Source organism: Silurus aristotelis (assembly GCF_946808225.1).
Source record: "Silurus aristotelis genome assembly, chromosome: 13".
Classification (NCBI taxonomy): Eukaryota; Metazoa; Chordata; class Actinopteri; order Siluriformes; family Siluridae; genus Silurus; species Silurus aristotelis.
The window spans coordinates 25,077,956-25,093,531 of NC_139586.1; positions in this window are offsets into that span (position 1 = coordinate 25,077,956).

Sequence of the window (15,576 nt, forward strand, 5' to 3'; positions counted from 1 at the left end):
TCCTAAAACCAGTGATGTTTAAGTGTTCTGAATCCTGTAAGTATGTTTTTATTGACATACTGGGTCAAGTAAAATCTCCTGATCAGCGTACACCAGATAACCTTCCTTACATTTAATTCTTCGAGCCAGATAGCCAAACTTCCTTACATTTTGGTCCTTCAAGCCAGAGGCTCATACTGTGAGGCCACACAAACCTGATGGTTAGCTTATGTTCTAAGTATACATTATGTCTGAGAGGGCTTTAAATCCAGACTGTAGCTAAAGTTACTTTGCATTGGCCGGGAATCGAACCCGGGCCTCCCGCGTGGCAGGCGAGAATTCTACCACTGAACCACCAATGCTCATGAAAAGGCTCCACCACACATTCATTGTGGCACTGTTGCAACACATAGTTCCTGAAAAATAACAAAAATATCACTTTTTGTAGGAAAGCATTCCCGGTCAGTTGTATTTCCATGCTTCACCACTAGAGTGAGATTCAGAACAATGAGCAGCAGAAGTCATATGACATCGTGCAACCTATCGAACAGCAGCTGGCAGATTACACCGAGAATCACACCACACACACCATCAAATCCTAAAACCAGTGATGTTTAAGTGTTCTGAATCCTGTAAGTATGTTTTTATTGACATACTGGGTCAAGTAAAATCTCCTGATCAGCGTACACCAGATAACCTTCCTTACATTTAATTCTTCGAGCCAGATAGCCAAACTTCCTTACATTTTGGTCCTTCAAGCCAGAGGCTCATACTGTGAGGCCACACAAACCTGATGGTTAGCTTATGTTCTAAGTATACATTATGTCTGAGAGGGCTTTAAATCCAGACTGTAGCAAAACTTACTTTGCATTGGCCGGGAATCGAACCCAGGCCTCCCGCGTGGCAGGCGAGAATTCATTGTGGCACTGTTGCAGCACATAGTTCCTGAAAAATAACAAATATATCACTTCTTGTAGGAAAGCGTTCCCGTTCGGTTGTATTTCCATGCTTTACCACTAGATTGAGATTCAGAACAATGAGCAGCAGCCGTCATACGACATTGTGCAAACGTATAGAACAGCAGCTGGCAGATGACTGCAAGAATCACACCACACACCATCGAATCCTAAACCCAGTAAAGTTTAAGTGTTCTGAATCCTGTAAGTATGTTTTTTATTGACATGCTGGGTCAAGTACAATCTCCTGAACAGCGTACACCGAAAAACATTCCTTACATTTAATAATTCGAGCCAGATAGCCAAACTTCCTTACATTTTGGTCCTTCGTGCCAGATAGCGATCCTTCCTTACATTTTTGTCCTTTGAACCGGAAAGCGATCGTTCATAACACTTGTATTTAGACCCTTTAATTAGTATTTAGTTGAAACGCATTGAATTTCTTTTGAAATCTTTTGAAATCATGTTTGTATGTTGTTTCCTAAAGCATTCGGACATTGATTTGAATCCAGACTGTAGTGAAACTTGAATCAAACCTGGACCTTCCATATGAAAACCAGCCATTCTACCACTGAAGCACCAATGCCTCTCACATAAAAGTACAGAATGATGATTTTGTAATCAAGACGAGTGAAACAGCAGCGGTTGGAATGAAACTGGGCCTACCTCCTACTTCTTCTTCTTCTTTTTCTGGCTGATCCCTTTAGGCGTTGCTACAGCGAATCATCTGTCTTTAGCCCACCCTGTCCTCTTCATCTGCCTCTTTCAAATCGGACTCGGGCCTCTCGCAAGGCTAAGACTCACAATACTAGCCGAAAGTTTGGGCACACCTTATTATTTAATGGTAGAGTGGGACTCTAGTAGCTCTCTATTCTGGTCTACTACAGAACTTTGGCCTTCCATGTGGAAATTCTCCCATTGGACCTTCAACGCTTCGGAAGTTATCGCGGACACCGATACCTTGTGGCGTTGTTGCGCCACGTGGTTACTGAAATCACTAAGGATGCAATATTTAATTGCAGCTACCACGCTGTGGGATGGGTATACAATTGGTTGACTATGATTTTCGGTCACAGGAAGTTTGGCAGGTCTCATAATTTGAGGCCACACAAACCCCATTGGTCATCTTACGTTCTTCGCATAGATTAAGTCTGAGAGGGATTTAAATCAAGACTGTAGCTAAAGTTACTTTGCATTGGCCGGGAATCGAACCCGGGCCTCCCGCGTGGCAGGCGAGAATTCTACCACTGAACCACCAATGCTTACGAAGCTAAGCCACCACAATTTCATTGTGGTGCTGTTGCAACACATAGTTCCTAAAAAATAACAAAAATATCACTTTTTGTAGGAAAGCATTCCCGGTCAGTTGTATTTCCATGCTTCACCACTAGAGTGAGATTCAGAACAATGAGCAGCAGAAGTCATATGACATCGTGCAACCTATCGAACAGCAGCTGGCAGATTACAGCGAGAATCACACCACACACACCATCAAATCCTAAAACCAGTGATGTTTAAGTGTTCTGAATCCTGTAAGTATGTTTTTATTGACATACTGGGTCAAGTAAAATCTCCTGATCAGCGTACACCAGATAACCTTCCTTACATTTAATTCTTCGAGCCAGATAGCCAAACTTCCTTACATTTTGGTCCTTCAAGCCAGAGGCTCATACTGTGAGGCCACACAAACCTGATGGTTAGCTTATGTTCTAAGTATACATTATGTCTGAGAGGGCTTTAAATCCAGACTGTAGCAAAACTTACTTTGCATTGGCCGGGAATCGAACCCGGGCCTCCCGCGTGGCAGGCGAGAATTCTACCACTGAACCACCAATGCTCATGAAAAGGCTCCACCACACATTCATTGTGGCACTGTTGCAACACATAGTTCCTGAAAAATAACAAAAATATCACTTTTTGTAGGAAAGCATTCCCGGTCAGTTGTATTTCCATGCTTCACCACTAGAGTGAGATTCAGAACAATGAGCAGCAGAAGTCATATGACATCGTGCAACCTATCGAACAGCAGCTGGCAGATTACACCGAGAATCACACCACACACACCATCAAATCCTAAAACCAGTGATGTTTAAGTGTTCTGAATCCTGTAAGTATGTTTTTATTGACATACTGGGTCAAGTAAAATCTCCTGATCAGCGTACACCAGATAACCTTCCTTACATTTAATTCTTCGAGCCAGATTGCCAAACTTCCTTACATTTTGGTCCTTCAAGCCAGAGGCTCATACTGTGAGGCCACACAAACCTGATGGTTAGCTTATGTTCTAAGTATACATTATGTCTGAGAGGGCTTTAAATCCAGACTGTAGCAAAACTTACTTTGCATTGGCCGGGAATCGAACCCGGGCCTCCCGCGTGGCAGGCGAGAATTCTACCACTGAACCACCAATGCTCACGAAAAGGCTCCACCACACATTCATTGTGGCACTGTTGCAGCACATAGTGCAATTTAGCAACTTCCTTCAAGCCAGAGACTCATACTGTGAGGCCACACAAACCTGATGGTTAGTTTATGTTCTAAGTATACATTATGTCTGAGAGGGCTTTAAATACAGACTGTAGCAAAGCTTACTTTGCATTGGCCGGGAATCGAACCCGGGCCTCCCGCGTGGCAGGCGAGAATTCTACCACTGAACCACCAATGCTCACGAAAAGGCTCCACCGCACATTCATTGTGGCACTGTTGCAGCACATAGTTCCTGAAAAATAACAAATATATCACTTCTTGTAGGAAAGCGTTCCCGTTCGGTTGTATTTCCATGCTTTACCACTAGATTGAGATTCAGAACAATGAGCAGCAGCCGTCATACGACATTGTGCAAACGTATAGAACAGCAGCTGGCAGATGACTGCAAGAATCACACCACACACCATCGAATCCTAAACCCAGTAAAGTTTAAGTGTTCTGAATCCTGTAAGTATGTTTTTTATTGACATGCTGGGTCAAGTACAATCTCCTGAACAGCGTACACCGAAAAACATTCCTTACATTTAATAATTCGAGCCAGATAGCCAAACTTCCTTACATTTTGGTCCTTCGTGCCAGATAGCGATCCTTCCTTACATTTTTGTCCTTTGAACCGGAAAGCGATCGTTCATAACACTTGTATTTAGACCCTTTAATTAGTATTTAGTTGAAACGCATTGAATTTCTTTTGAAATCTTTTGAAATCATGTTTGTATGTTGTTTCCTAAAGCATTCGGACATTGATTTGAATCCAGACTGTAGTGAAACTTGAATCAAACCTGGACCTTCCATATAAAAACCAGCCATTCTACCACTGAAGCACCAATGCCTCTCACATAAAAGTACAGAATGATGATTTTGTAATCAAGACGAGTGAAACAGCAGCGGTTGGAATGAAACTGGGCCTACCTTCTACTTCTTCTTCTTCTTTTTCTGGCTGATCCCTTTAGGCGTTGCTACAGCGAATCATCTGTCTTTAGCCCACCCTGTCCTCTTCATCTGCCTCTTTCAAATCGGACTCGGGCCTCTCGCAAGGCTAAGACTCACAATACTAGCCGAAAGTTTGGGCACACCTTATTATTCAATGGTAGAGTGGGACTCTAGTAGCTCTCTATTCTGGTCTACTACAAAACTTTGGCCTTCCATGTGGAAATTCTCGCATTGGACCTTCAACGCTTCGGAAGTTATCGCGGACACCGATACCTTGTGGCGCTGTTGCGCCACGTGGTTACTGAAATCATTAAGGATGCAATATTTAATTGCAGCTACCACGCAGTGGGATGGGTATACAATTGGTTGACTATGATTTTCGGTCACAGGAAGTTTGGCAGGTCTCATAATTTGAGGCCACACAAACCCCATTGGTCATCTTACGTTCTTCGCATAGATTAAGTCTGAGAGGGATTTAAATCAAGACTGTAGCTAAAGTTACTTTGCATTGGCCGGGAATCGAACCCGGGCCTCCCGCGCGGCAGGCGAGAATTCTACCACTGAACCACCAATGCTTACGAAGCTAAGCCACCACAATTTCATTGTGGTGCTGTTGCAACACATAGTTCCTGAAAAATAACAAAAATATCACTTTTTGTAGGAAAGCATTCCCGGTCAGTTGTATTTCCATGCTTCACCACTAGAGTGAGATTCAGAACAATGAGCAGCAGAAGTCATATGACATCGTGCAACCTATCGAACAGCAGCTGGCAGATTACAGCGAGAATCACACCACACACACCATCAAATCCTAAAACCAGTGATGTTTAAGTGTTCTGAATCCTGTAAGTATGTTTTTATTGACATACTGGGTCAAGTAAAATCTCCTGATCAGCGTACACCAGATAACCTTCCTTACATTTAATTCTTCGAGCCAGATAGCCAAACTTCCTTACATTTTGGTCCTTCAAGCCAGAGGCTCATACTGTGAGGCCACACAAACCTGATGGTTAGCTTATGTTCTAAGTATACATTATGTCTGAGAGGGCTTTAAATCCAGACTGTAGCAAAACTTACTTTGCATTGGCCGGGAATCGAACCCGGGCCTCCCGCGTGGCAGGCGAGAATTCTACCACTGAACCACCAATGCTCATGAAAAGGCTCCACCACACATTCATTGTGGCACTGTTGCAACACATAGTTCCTGAAAAATAACAAAAATATCACTTTTTGTAGGAAAGCATTCCCGGTCAGTTGTATTTCCATGCTTCACCACTAGAGTGAGATTCAGAACAATGAGCAGCAGAAGTCATATGACATCGTGCAACCTATCGAACAGCAGCTGGCAGATTACACCGAGAATCACACCACACACACCATCAAATCCTAAAACCAGTGATGTTTAAGTGTTCTGAATCCTGTAAGTATGTTTTTATTGACATACTGGGTCAAGTAAAATCTCCTGATCAGCGTACACCAGATAACCTTCCTTACATTTAATTCTTCGAGCCAGATTGCCAAACTTCCTTACATTTTGGTCCTTCAAGCCAGAGGCTCATACTGTGAGGCCACACAAACCTGATGGTTAGCTTATGTTCTAAGTATACATTATGTCTGAGAGGGCTTTAAATCCAGACTGTAGCAAAACTTACTTTGCATTGGCCGGGAATCGAACCCGGGCCTCCCGCGTGGCAGGCGAGAATTCTACCACTGAACCACCAATGCTCACGAAAAGGCTCCACCACACATTCATTGTGGCACTGTTGCAGCACATAGTGCAATTTAGCAACTTCCTTCAAGCCAGAGACTCATACTGTGAGGCCACACAAACCTGATGGTTAGTTTATGTTCTAAGTATACATTATGTCTGAGAGGGCTTTAAATACAGACTGTAGCAAAGCTTACTTTGCATTGGCCGGGAATCGAACCCGGGCCTCCCGCGTGGCAGGCGAGAATTCTACCACTGAACCACCAATGCTCACGAAAAGGCTCCACCGCACATTCATTGTGGCACTGTTGCAGCACATAGTTCCTGAAAAATAACAAATATATCACTTCTTGTAGGAAAGCGTTCCCGTTCGGTTGTATTTCCATGCTTTACCACTAGATTGAGATTCAGAACAATGAGCAGCAGCCGTCATACGACATTGTGCAAACGTATAGAACAGCAGCTGGCAGATGACTGCAAGAATCACACCACACACCATCGAATCCTAAACCCAGTAAAGTTTAAGTGTTCTGAATCCTGTAAGTATGTTTTTTATTGACATGCTGGGTCAAGTACAATCTCCTGAACAGCGTACACCGAAAAACATTCCTTACATTTAATAATTCGAGCCAGATAGCCAAACTTCCTTACATTTTGGTCCTTCGTGCCAGATAGCGATCCTTCCTTACATTTTTGTCCTTTGAACCGGAAAGCGATCGTTCATAACACTTGTATTTAGACCCTTTAATTAGTATTTAGTTGAAACGCATTGAATTTCTTTTGAAATCTTTTGAAATCATGTTTGTATTTTGTTTCCTAAAGCATTCGGACATTGATTTGAATCCAGACTGTAGTGAAACTTGAATCAAACCTGGACCTTCCATATGAAAACCAGCCATTCTACCACTGAAGCACCAATGCCTCTCACATAAAAGTACAGAATGATGATTTTGTAATCAAGACGAGTGAAACAGCAGCGGTTGGAATGAAACTGGGCCTACCTCCTACTTCTTCTTCTTCTTTTTCTGGCTGATCCCTTTAGGCGTTGCTACAGCGAATCATCTGTCTTTAGCCCACCCTGTCCTCTTCATCTGCCTCTTTCAAATCGGACTCGGGCCTCTCGCAAGGCTAAGACTCACAATACTAGCCGAAAGTTTGGGCACACCTTATTATTTAATGGTAGAGTGGGACTCTAGTAGCTCTCTATTCTGGTCTACTACAAAACTTTGGCCTTCCATGTGGAAATTCTCGCATTGGACCTTCAACGCTTCGGAAGTTATCGCGGACACCGATACCTTGTGGCGCTGTTGCGCCACGTGGTTACTGAAATCATTAAGGATGCAATATTTAATTGCAGCTACCACGCAGTGGGATGGGTATACAATTGGTTGACTATGATTTTCGGTCACAGGAAGTTTGGCAGGTCTCATAATTTGAGGCCACACAAACCCCATTGGTCATCTTACGTTCTTCGCATAGATTAAGTCTGAGAGGGATTTAAATCAAGACTGTAGCTAAAGTTACTTTGCATTGGCCGGGAATCGAACCCGGGCCTCCCGCGCGGCAGGCGAGAATTCTACCACTGAACCACCAATGCTTACGAAGCTAAGCCACCACAATTTCATTGTGGTGCTGTTGCAACACATAGTTCCTGAAAAATAACAAAAATATCACTTTTTGTAGGAAAGCATTCCCGGTCAGTTGTATTTCCATGCTTCACCACTAGAGTGAGATTCAGAACAATGAGCAGCAGAAGTCATATGACATCGTGCAACCTATCGAACAGCAGCTGGCAGATTACAGCGAGAATCACACCACACACACCATCAAATCCTAAAACCAGTGATGTTTAAGTGTTCTGAATCCTGTAAGTATGTTTTTATTGACATACTGGGTCAAGTAAAATCTCCTGATCAGCGTACACCAGATAACCTTCCTTACATTTAATTCTTCGAGCCAGATAGCCAAACTTCCTTACATTTTGGTCCTTCAAGCCAGAGGCTCATACTGTGAGGCCACACAAACCTGATGGTTAGCTTATGTTCTAAGTATACATTATGTCTGAGAGGGCTTTAAATCCAGACTGTAGCTAAAGTTACTTTGCATTGGCCGGGAATCGAACCCGGGCCTCCCGCGTGGCAGGCGAGAATTCTACCACTGAACCACCAATGCTCATGAAAAGGCTCCACCACACATTCATTGTGGCACTGTTGCAACACATAGTTCCTGAAAAATAACAAAAATATCACTTTTTGTAGGAAAGCATTCCCGGTCAGTTGTATTTCCATGCTTCACCACTAGAGTGAGATTCAGAACAATGAGCAGCAGAAGTCATATGACATCGTGCAACCTATCGAACAGCAGCTGGCAGATTACACCGAGAATCACACCACACACACCATCAAATCCTAAAACCAGTGATGTTTAAGTGTTCTGAATCCTGTAAGTATGTTTTTATTGACATACTGGGTCAAGTAAAATCTCCTGATCAGCGTACACCAGATAACCTTCCTTACATTTAATTCTTCGAGCCAGATAGCCAAACTTCCTTACATTTTGGTCCTTCAAGCCAGAGGCTCATACTGTGAGGCCACACAAACCTGATGGTTAGCTTATGTTCTAAGTATACATTATGTCTGAGAGGGCTTTAAATCCAGACTGTAGCAAAACTTACTTTGCATTGGCCGGGAATCGAACCCAGGCCTCCCGCGTGGCAGGCGAGAATTCTACCACTGAACCACCAATGCTCACGAAAAGGCTCCACCACACATTCATTGTGGCACTGTTGCAGCACATAGTGCAATTTAGCAACTTCCTTCAAGCCAGAGACTCATACTGTGAGGCCACACAAACCTGATGGTTAGTTTATGTTCTAAGTATACATTATGTCTGAGAGGGCTTTAAATACAGACTGTAGCAAAGCTTACTTTGCATTGGCCGGGAATCGAACCCAGGCCTCCCGCGTGGCAGGCGAGAATTCTACCACTGAACCACCAATGCTCACGAAAAGGCTCCACCGCACATTCATTGTGGCACTGTTGCAGCACATAGTTCCTGAAAAATAACAAATATATCACTTCTTGTAGGAAAGCGTTCCCGTTCGGTTGTATTTCCATGCTTTACCACTAGATTGAGATTCAGAACAATGAGCAGCAGCCGTCATACGACATTGTGCAAACGTATAGAACAGCAGCTGGCAGATGACTGCAAGAATCACACCACACACCATCGAATCCTAAACCCAGTAAAGTTTAAGTGTTCTGAATCCTGTAAGTATGTTTTTTATTGACATGCTGGGTCAAGTACAATCTCCTGAACAGCGTACACCGAAAAACATTCCTTACATTTAATAATTCGAGCCAGATAGCCAAACTTCCTTACATTTTGGTCCTTCGTGCCAGATAGCGATCCTTCCTTACATTTTTGTCCTTTGAACCGGAAAGCGATCGTTCATAACACTTGTATTTAGACCCTTTAATTAGTATTTAGTTGAAACGCATTGAATTTCTTTTGAAATCTTTTGAAATCATGTTTGTATGTTGTTTCCTAAAGCATTCGGACATTGATTTGAATCCAGACTGTAGTGAAACTTGAATCAAACCTGGACCTTCCATATGAAAACCAGCCATTCTACCACTGAAGCACCAATGCCTCTCACATAAAAGTACAGAATGATGATTTTGTAATCAAGACGAGTGAAACAGCAGCGGTTGGAATGAAACTGGGCCTACCTCCTACTTCTTCTTCTTCTTTTTCTGGCTGATCCCTTTAGGCGTTGCTACAGCGAATCATCTGTCTTTAGCCCACCCTGTCCTCTTCATCTGCCTCTTTCAAATCGGACTCGGGCCTCTCGCAAGGCTAAGACTCACAATACTAGCCGAAAGTTTGGGCACACCTTATTATTTAATGGTAGAGTGGGACTCTAGTAGCTCTCTATTCTGGTCTACTACAGAACTTTGGCCTTCCATGTGGAAATTCTCCCATTGGACCTTCAACGCTTCGGAAGTTATCGCGGACACCGATACCTTGTGGCGTTGTTGCGCCACGTGGTTACTGAAATCACTAAGGATGCAATATTTAATTGCAGCTACCACGCTGTGGGATGGGTATACAATTGGTTGACTATGATTTTCGGTCACAGGAAGTTTGGCAGGTCTCATAATTTGAGGCCACACAAACCCCATTGGTCATCTTACGTTCTTCGCATAGATTAAGTCTGAGAGGGATTTAAATCAAGACTGTAGCTAAAGTTACTTTGCATTGGCCGGGAATCGAACCCGGGCCTCCCGCGCGGCAGGCGAGAATTCTACCACTGAACCACCAATGCTTACGAAGCTAAGCCACCACAATTTCATTGTGGTGCTGTTGCAACACATAGTTCCTAAAAAATAACAAAAATATCACTTTTTGTAGGAAAGCATTCCCGGTCAGTTGTATTTCCATGCTTCACCACTAGAGTGAGATTCAGAACAATGAGCAGCAGAAGTCATATGACATCGTGCAACCTATCGAACAGCAGCTGGCAGATTACAGCGAGAATCACACCACACACACCATCAAATCCTAAAACCAGTGATGTTTAAGTGTTCTGAATCCTGTAAGTATGTTTTTATTGACATACTGGGTCAAGTAAAATCTCCTGATCAGCGTACACCAGATAACCTTCCTTACATTTAATTCTTCGAGCCAGATAGCCAAACTTCCTTACATTTTGGTCCTTCAAGCCAGAGGCTCATACTGTGAGGCCACACAAACCTGATGGTTAGCTTATGTTCTAAGTATACATTATGTCTGAGAGGGCTTTAAATCCAGACTGTAGCAAAACTTACTTTGCATTGGCCGGGAATCGAACCCGGGCCTCCCGCGTGGCAGGCGAGAATTCTACCACTGAACCACCAATGCTCATGAAAAGGCTCCACCACACATTCATTGTGGCACTGTTGCAACACATAGTTCCTGAAAAATAACAAAAATATCACTTTTTGTAGGAAAGCATTCCCGGTCAGTTGTATTTCCATGCTTCACCACTAGAGTGAGATTCAGAACAATGAGCAGCAGAAGTCATATGACATCGTGCAACCTATCGAACAGCAGCTGGCAGATTACAGCGAGAATCACACCACACACACCATCAAATCCTAAAACCAGTGATGTTTAAGTGTTCTGAATCCTGTAAGTATGTTTTTATTGACATACTGGGTCAAGTAAAATCTCCTGATCAGCGTACACCAGATAACCTTCCTTACATTTAATTCTTCGAGCCAGATAGCCAAACTTCCTTACATTTTGGTCCTTCAAGCCAGAGGCTCATACTGTGAGGCCACACAAACCTGATGGTTAGCTTATGTTCTAAGTATACATTATGTCTGAGAGGGCTTTAAATCCAGACTGTAGCAAAACTTACTTTGCATTGGCCGGGAATCGAACCCAGGCCTCCCGCGTGGCAGGCGAGAATTCTACCACTGAACCACCAATGCTCACGAAAAGGCTCCACCACACATTCATTGTGGCACTGTTGCAGCACATAGTGCAATTTAGCAACTTCCTTCAAGCCAGAGACTCATACTGTGAGGCCACACAAACCTGATGGTTAGTTTATGTTCTAAGTATACATTATGTCTGAGAGGGCTTTAAATACAGACTGTAGCAAAGCTTACTTTGCATTGGCCGGGAATCGAACCCAGGCCTCCCGCGTGGCAGGCGAGAATTCTACCACTGAACCACCAATGCTCACGAAAAGGCTCCACCGCACATTCATTGTGGCACTGTTGCAGCACATAGTTCCTGAAAAATAACAAATATATCACTTCTTGTAGGAAAGCGTTCCCGTTCGGTTGTATTTCCATGCTTTACCACTAGATTGAGATTCAGAACAATGAGCAGCAGCCGTCATACGACATTGTGCAAACGTATAGAACAGCAGCTGGCAGATGACTGCAAGAATCACACCACACACCATCGAATCCTAAACCCAGTAAAGTTTAAGTGTTCTGAATCCTGTAAGTATGTTTTTTATTGACATGCTGGGTCAAGTACAATCTCCTGAACAGCGTACACCGAAAAACATTCCTTACATTTAATAATTCGAGCCAGATAGCCAAACTTCCTTACATTTTGGTCCTTCGTGCCAGATAGCGATCCTTCCTTACATTTTTGTCCTTTGAACCGGAAAGCGATCGTTCATAACACTTGTATTTAGACCCTTTAATTAGTATTTAGTTGAAACGCATTGAATTTCTTTTGAAATCTTTTGAAATCATGTTTGTATGTTGTTTCCTAAAGCATTCGGACATTGATTTGAATCCAGACTGTAGTGAAACTTGAATCAAACCTGGACCTTCCATATGAAAACCAGCCATTCTACCACTGAAGCACCAATGCCTCTCACATAAAAGTACAGAATGATGATTTTGTAATCAAGACGAGTGAAACAGCAGCGGTTGGAATGAAACTGGGCCTACCTCCTACTTCTTCTTCTTCTTTTTCTGGCTGATCCCTTTAGGCGTTGCTACAGCGAATCATCTGTCTTTAGCCCACCCTGTCCTCTTCATCTGCCTCTTTCAAATCGGACTCGGGCCTCTCGCAAGGCTAAGACTCACAATACTAGCCGAAAGTTTGGGCACACCTTATTATTTAATGGTAGAGTGGGACTCTAGTAGCTCTCTATTCTGGTCTACTACAGAACTTTGGCCTTCCATGTGGAAATTCTCCCATTGGACCTTCAACGCTTCGGAAGTTATCGCGGACACCGATACCTTGTGGCGTTGTTGCGCCACGTGGTTACTGAAATCACTAAGGATGCAATATTTAATTGCAGCTACCACGCTGTGGGATGGGTATACAATTGGTTGACTATGATTTTCGGTCACAGGAAGTTTGGCAGGTCTCATAATTTGAGGCCACACAAACCCCATTGGTCATCTTACGTTCTTCGCATAGATTAAGTCTGAGAGGGATTTAAATCAAGACTGTAGCTAAAGTTACTTTGCATTGGCCGGGAATCGAACCCGGGCCTCCCGCGTGGCAGGCGAGAATTCTACCACTGAACCACCAATGCTTACGAAGCTAAGCCACCACAATTTCATTGTGGTGCTGTTGCAACACATAGTTCCTAAAAAATAACAAAAATATCACTTTTTGTAGGAAAGCATTCCCGGTCAGTTGTATTTCCATGCTTCACCACTAGAGTGAGATTCAGAACAATGAGCAGCAGAAGTCATATGACATCGTGCAACCTATCGAACAGCAGCTGGCAGATTACAGCGAGAATCACACCACACACACCATCAAATCCTAAAACCAGTGATGTTTAAGTGTTCTGAATCCTGTAAGTATGTTTTTATTGACATACTGGGTCAAGTAAAATCTCCTGATCAGCGTACACCAGATAACCTTCCTTACATTTAATTCTTCGAGCCAGATAGCCAAACTTCCTTACATTTTGGTCCTTCAAGCCAGAGGCTCATACTGTGAGGCCACACAAACCTGATGGTTAGCTTATGTTCTAAGTATACATTATGTCTGAGAGGGCTTTAAATCCAGACTGTAGCAAAACTTACTTTGCATTGGCCGGGAATCGAACCCGGGCCTCCCGCTTGGCAGGCGAGAATTCTACCACTGAACCACCAATGCTCATGAAAAGGCTCCACCACACATTCATTGTGGCACTGTTGCAACACATAGTTCCTGAAAAATAACAAAAATATCACTTTTTGTAGGAAAGCATTCCCGGTCAGTTGTATTTCCATGCTTCACCACTAGAGTGAGATTCAGAACAATGAGCAGCAGAAGTCATATGACATCGTGCAACCTATCGAACAGCAGCTGGCAGATTACACCGAGAATCACACCACACACACCATCAAATCCTAAAACCAGTGATGTTTAAGTGTTCTGAATCCTGTAAGTATGTTTTTATTGACATACTGGGTCAAGTAAAATCTCCTGATCAGCGTACACCAGATAATCTTCCTTACATTTAATTCTTCGAGCCAGATTGCCAAACTTCCTTACATTTTGGTCCTTCAAGCCAGAGGCTCATACTGTGAGGCCACACAAACCTGATGGTTAGCTTATGTTCTAAGTATACATTATGTCTGAGAGGGCTTTAAATCCAGACTGTAGCAAAACTTACTTTGCATTGGCCGGGAATCGAACCCGGGCCTCCCGCGTGGCAGGCGAGAATTCTACCACTGAACCACCAATGCTCACGAAAAGGCTCCACCACACATTCATTGTGGCACTGTTGCAGCACATAGTGCAATTTAGCAACTTCCTTCAAGCCAGAGACTCATACTGTGAGGCCACACAAACCTGATGGTTAGTTTATGTTCTAAGTATACATTATGTCTGAGAGGGCTTTAAATACAGACTGTAGCAAAGCTTACTTTGCATTGGCCGGGAATCGAACCCGGGCCTCCCGCGTGGCAGGCGAGAATTCTACCACTGAACCACCAATGCTCACGAAAAGGCTCCACCGCACATTCATTGTGGCACTGTTGCAGCACATAGTTCCTGAAAAATAACAAATATATCACTTCTTGTAGGAAAGCGTTCCCGTTCGGTTGTATTTCCATGCTTTACCACTAGATTGAGATTCAGAACAATGAGCAGCAGCCGTCATACGACATTGTGCAAACGTATAGAACAGCAGCTGGCAGATGACTGCAAGAATCACACCACACACCATCGAATCCTAAACCCAGTAAAGTTTAAGTGTTCTGAATCCTGTAAGTATGTTTTTTATTGACATGCTGGGTCAAGTACAATCTCCTGAACAGCGTACACCGAAAAACATTCCTTACATTTAATAATTCGAGCCAGATAGCCAAACTTCCTTACATTTTGGTCCTTCGTGCCAGATAGCGATCCTTCCTTACATTTTTGTCCTTTGAACCGGAAAGCGATCGTTCATAACACTTGTATTTAGACCCTTTAATTAGTATTTAGTTGAAACGCATTGAATTTCTTTTGAAATCTTTTGAAATCATGTTTGTATTTTGTTTCCTAAAGCATTCGGACATTGATTTGAATCCAGACTGTAGTGAAACTTGAATCAAACCTGGACCTTCCATATGAAAACCAGCCATTCTACCACTGAAGCACCAATGCCTCTCACATAAAAGTACAGAATGATGATTTTGTAATCAAGACGAGTGAAACAGCAGCGGTTGGAATGAAACTGGGCCTACCTCCTACTTCTTCTTCTTCTTTTTCTGGCTGATCCCTTTAGGCGTTGCTACAGCGAATCATCTGTCTTTAGCCCACCCTGTCCTCTTCATCTGCCTCTTTCAAATCGGACTCGGGCCTCTCGCAAGGCTAAGACTCACAATACTAGCCGAAAGTTTGGGCACACCTTATTATTTAATGGTAGAGTGGGACTCTAGTAGCTCTCTATTCTGGTCTACTACAAAACTTTGGCCTTCCATGTGGAAATTCTCGCATTGGACCTTCAACGCTTCGGAAGTTATCGCGGACACCGATACCTTGTGGCGCTGTTGCGCCACGTGGTTACTG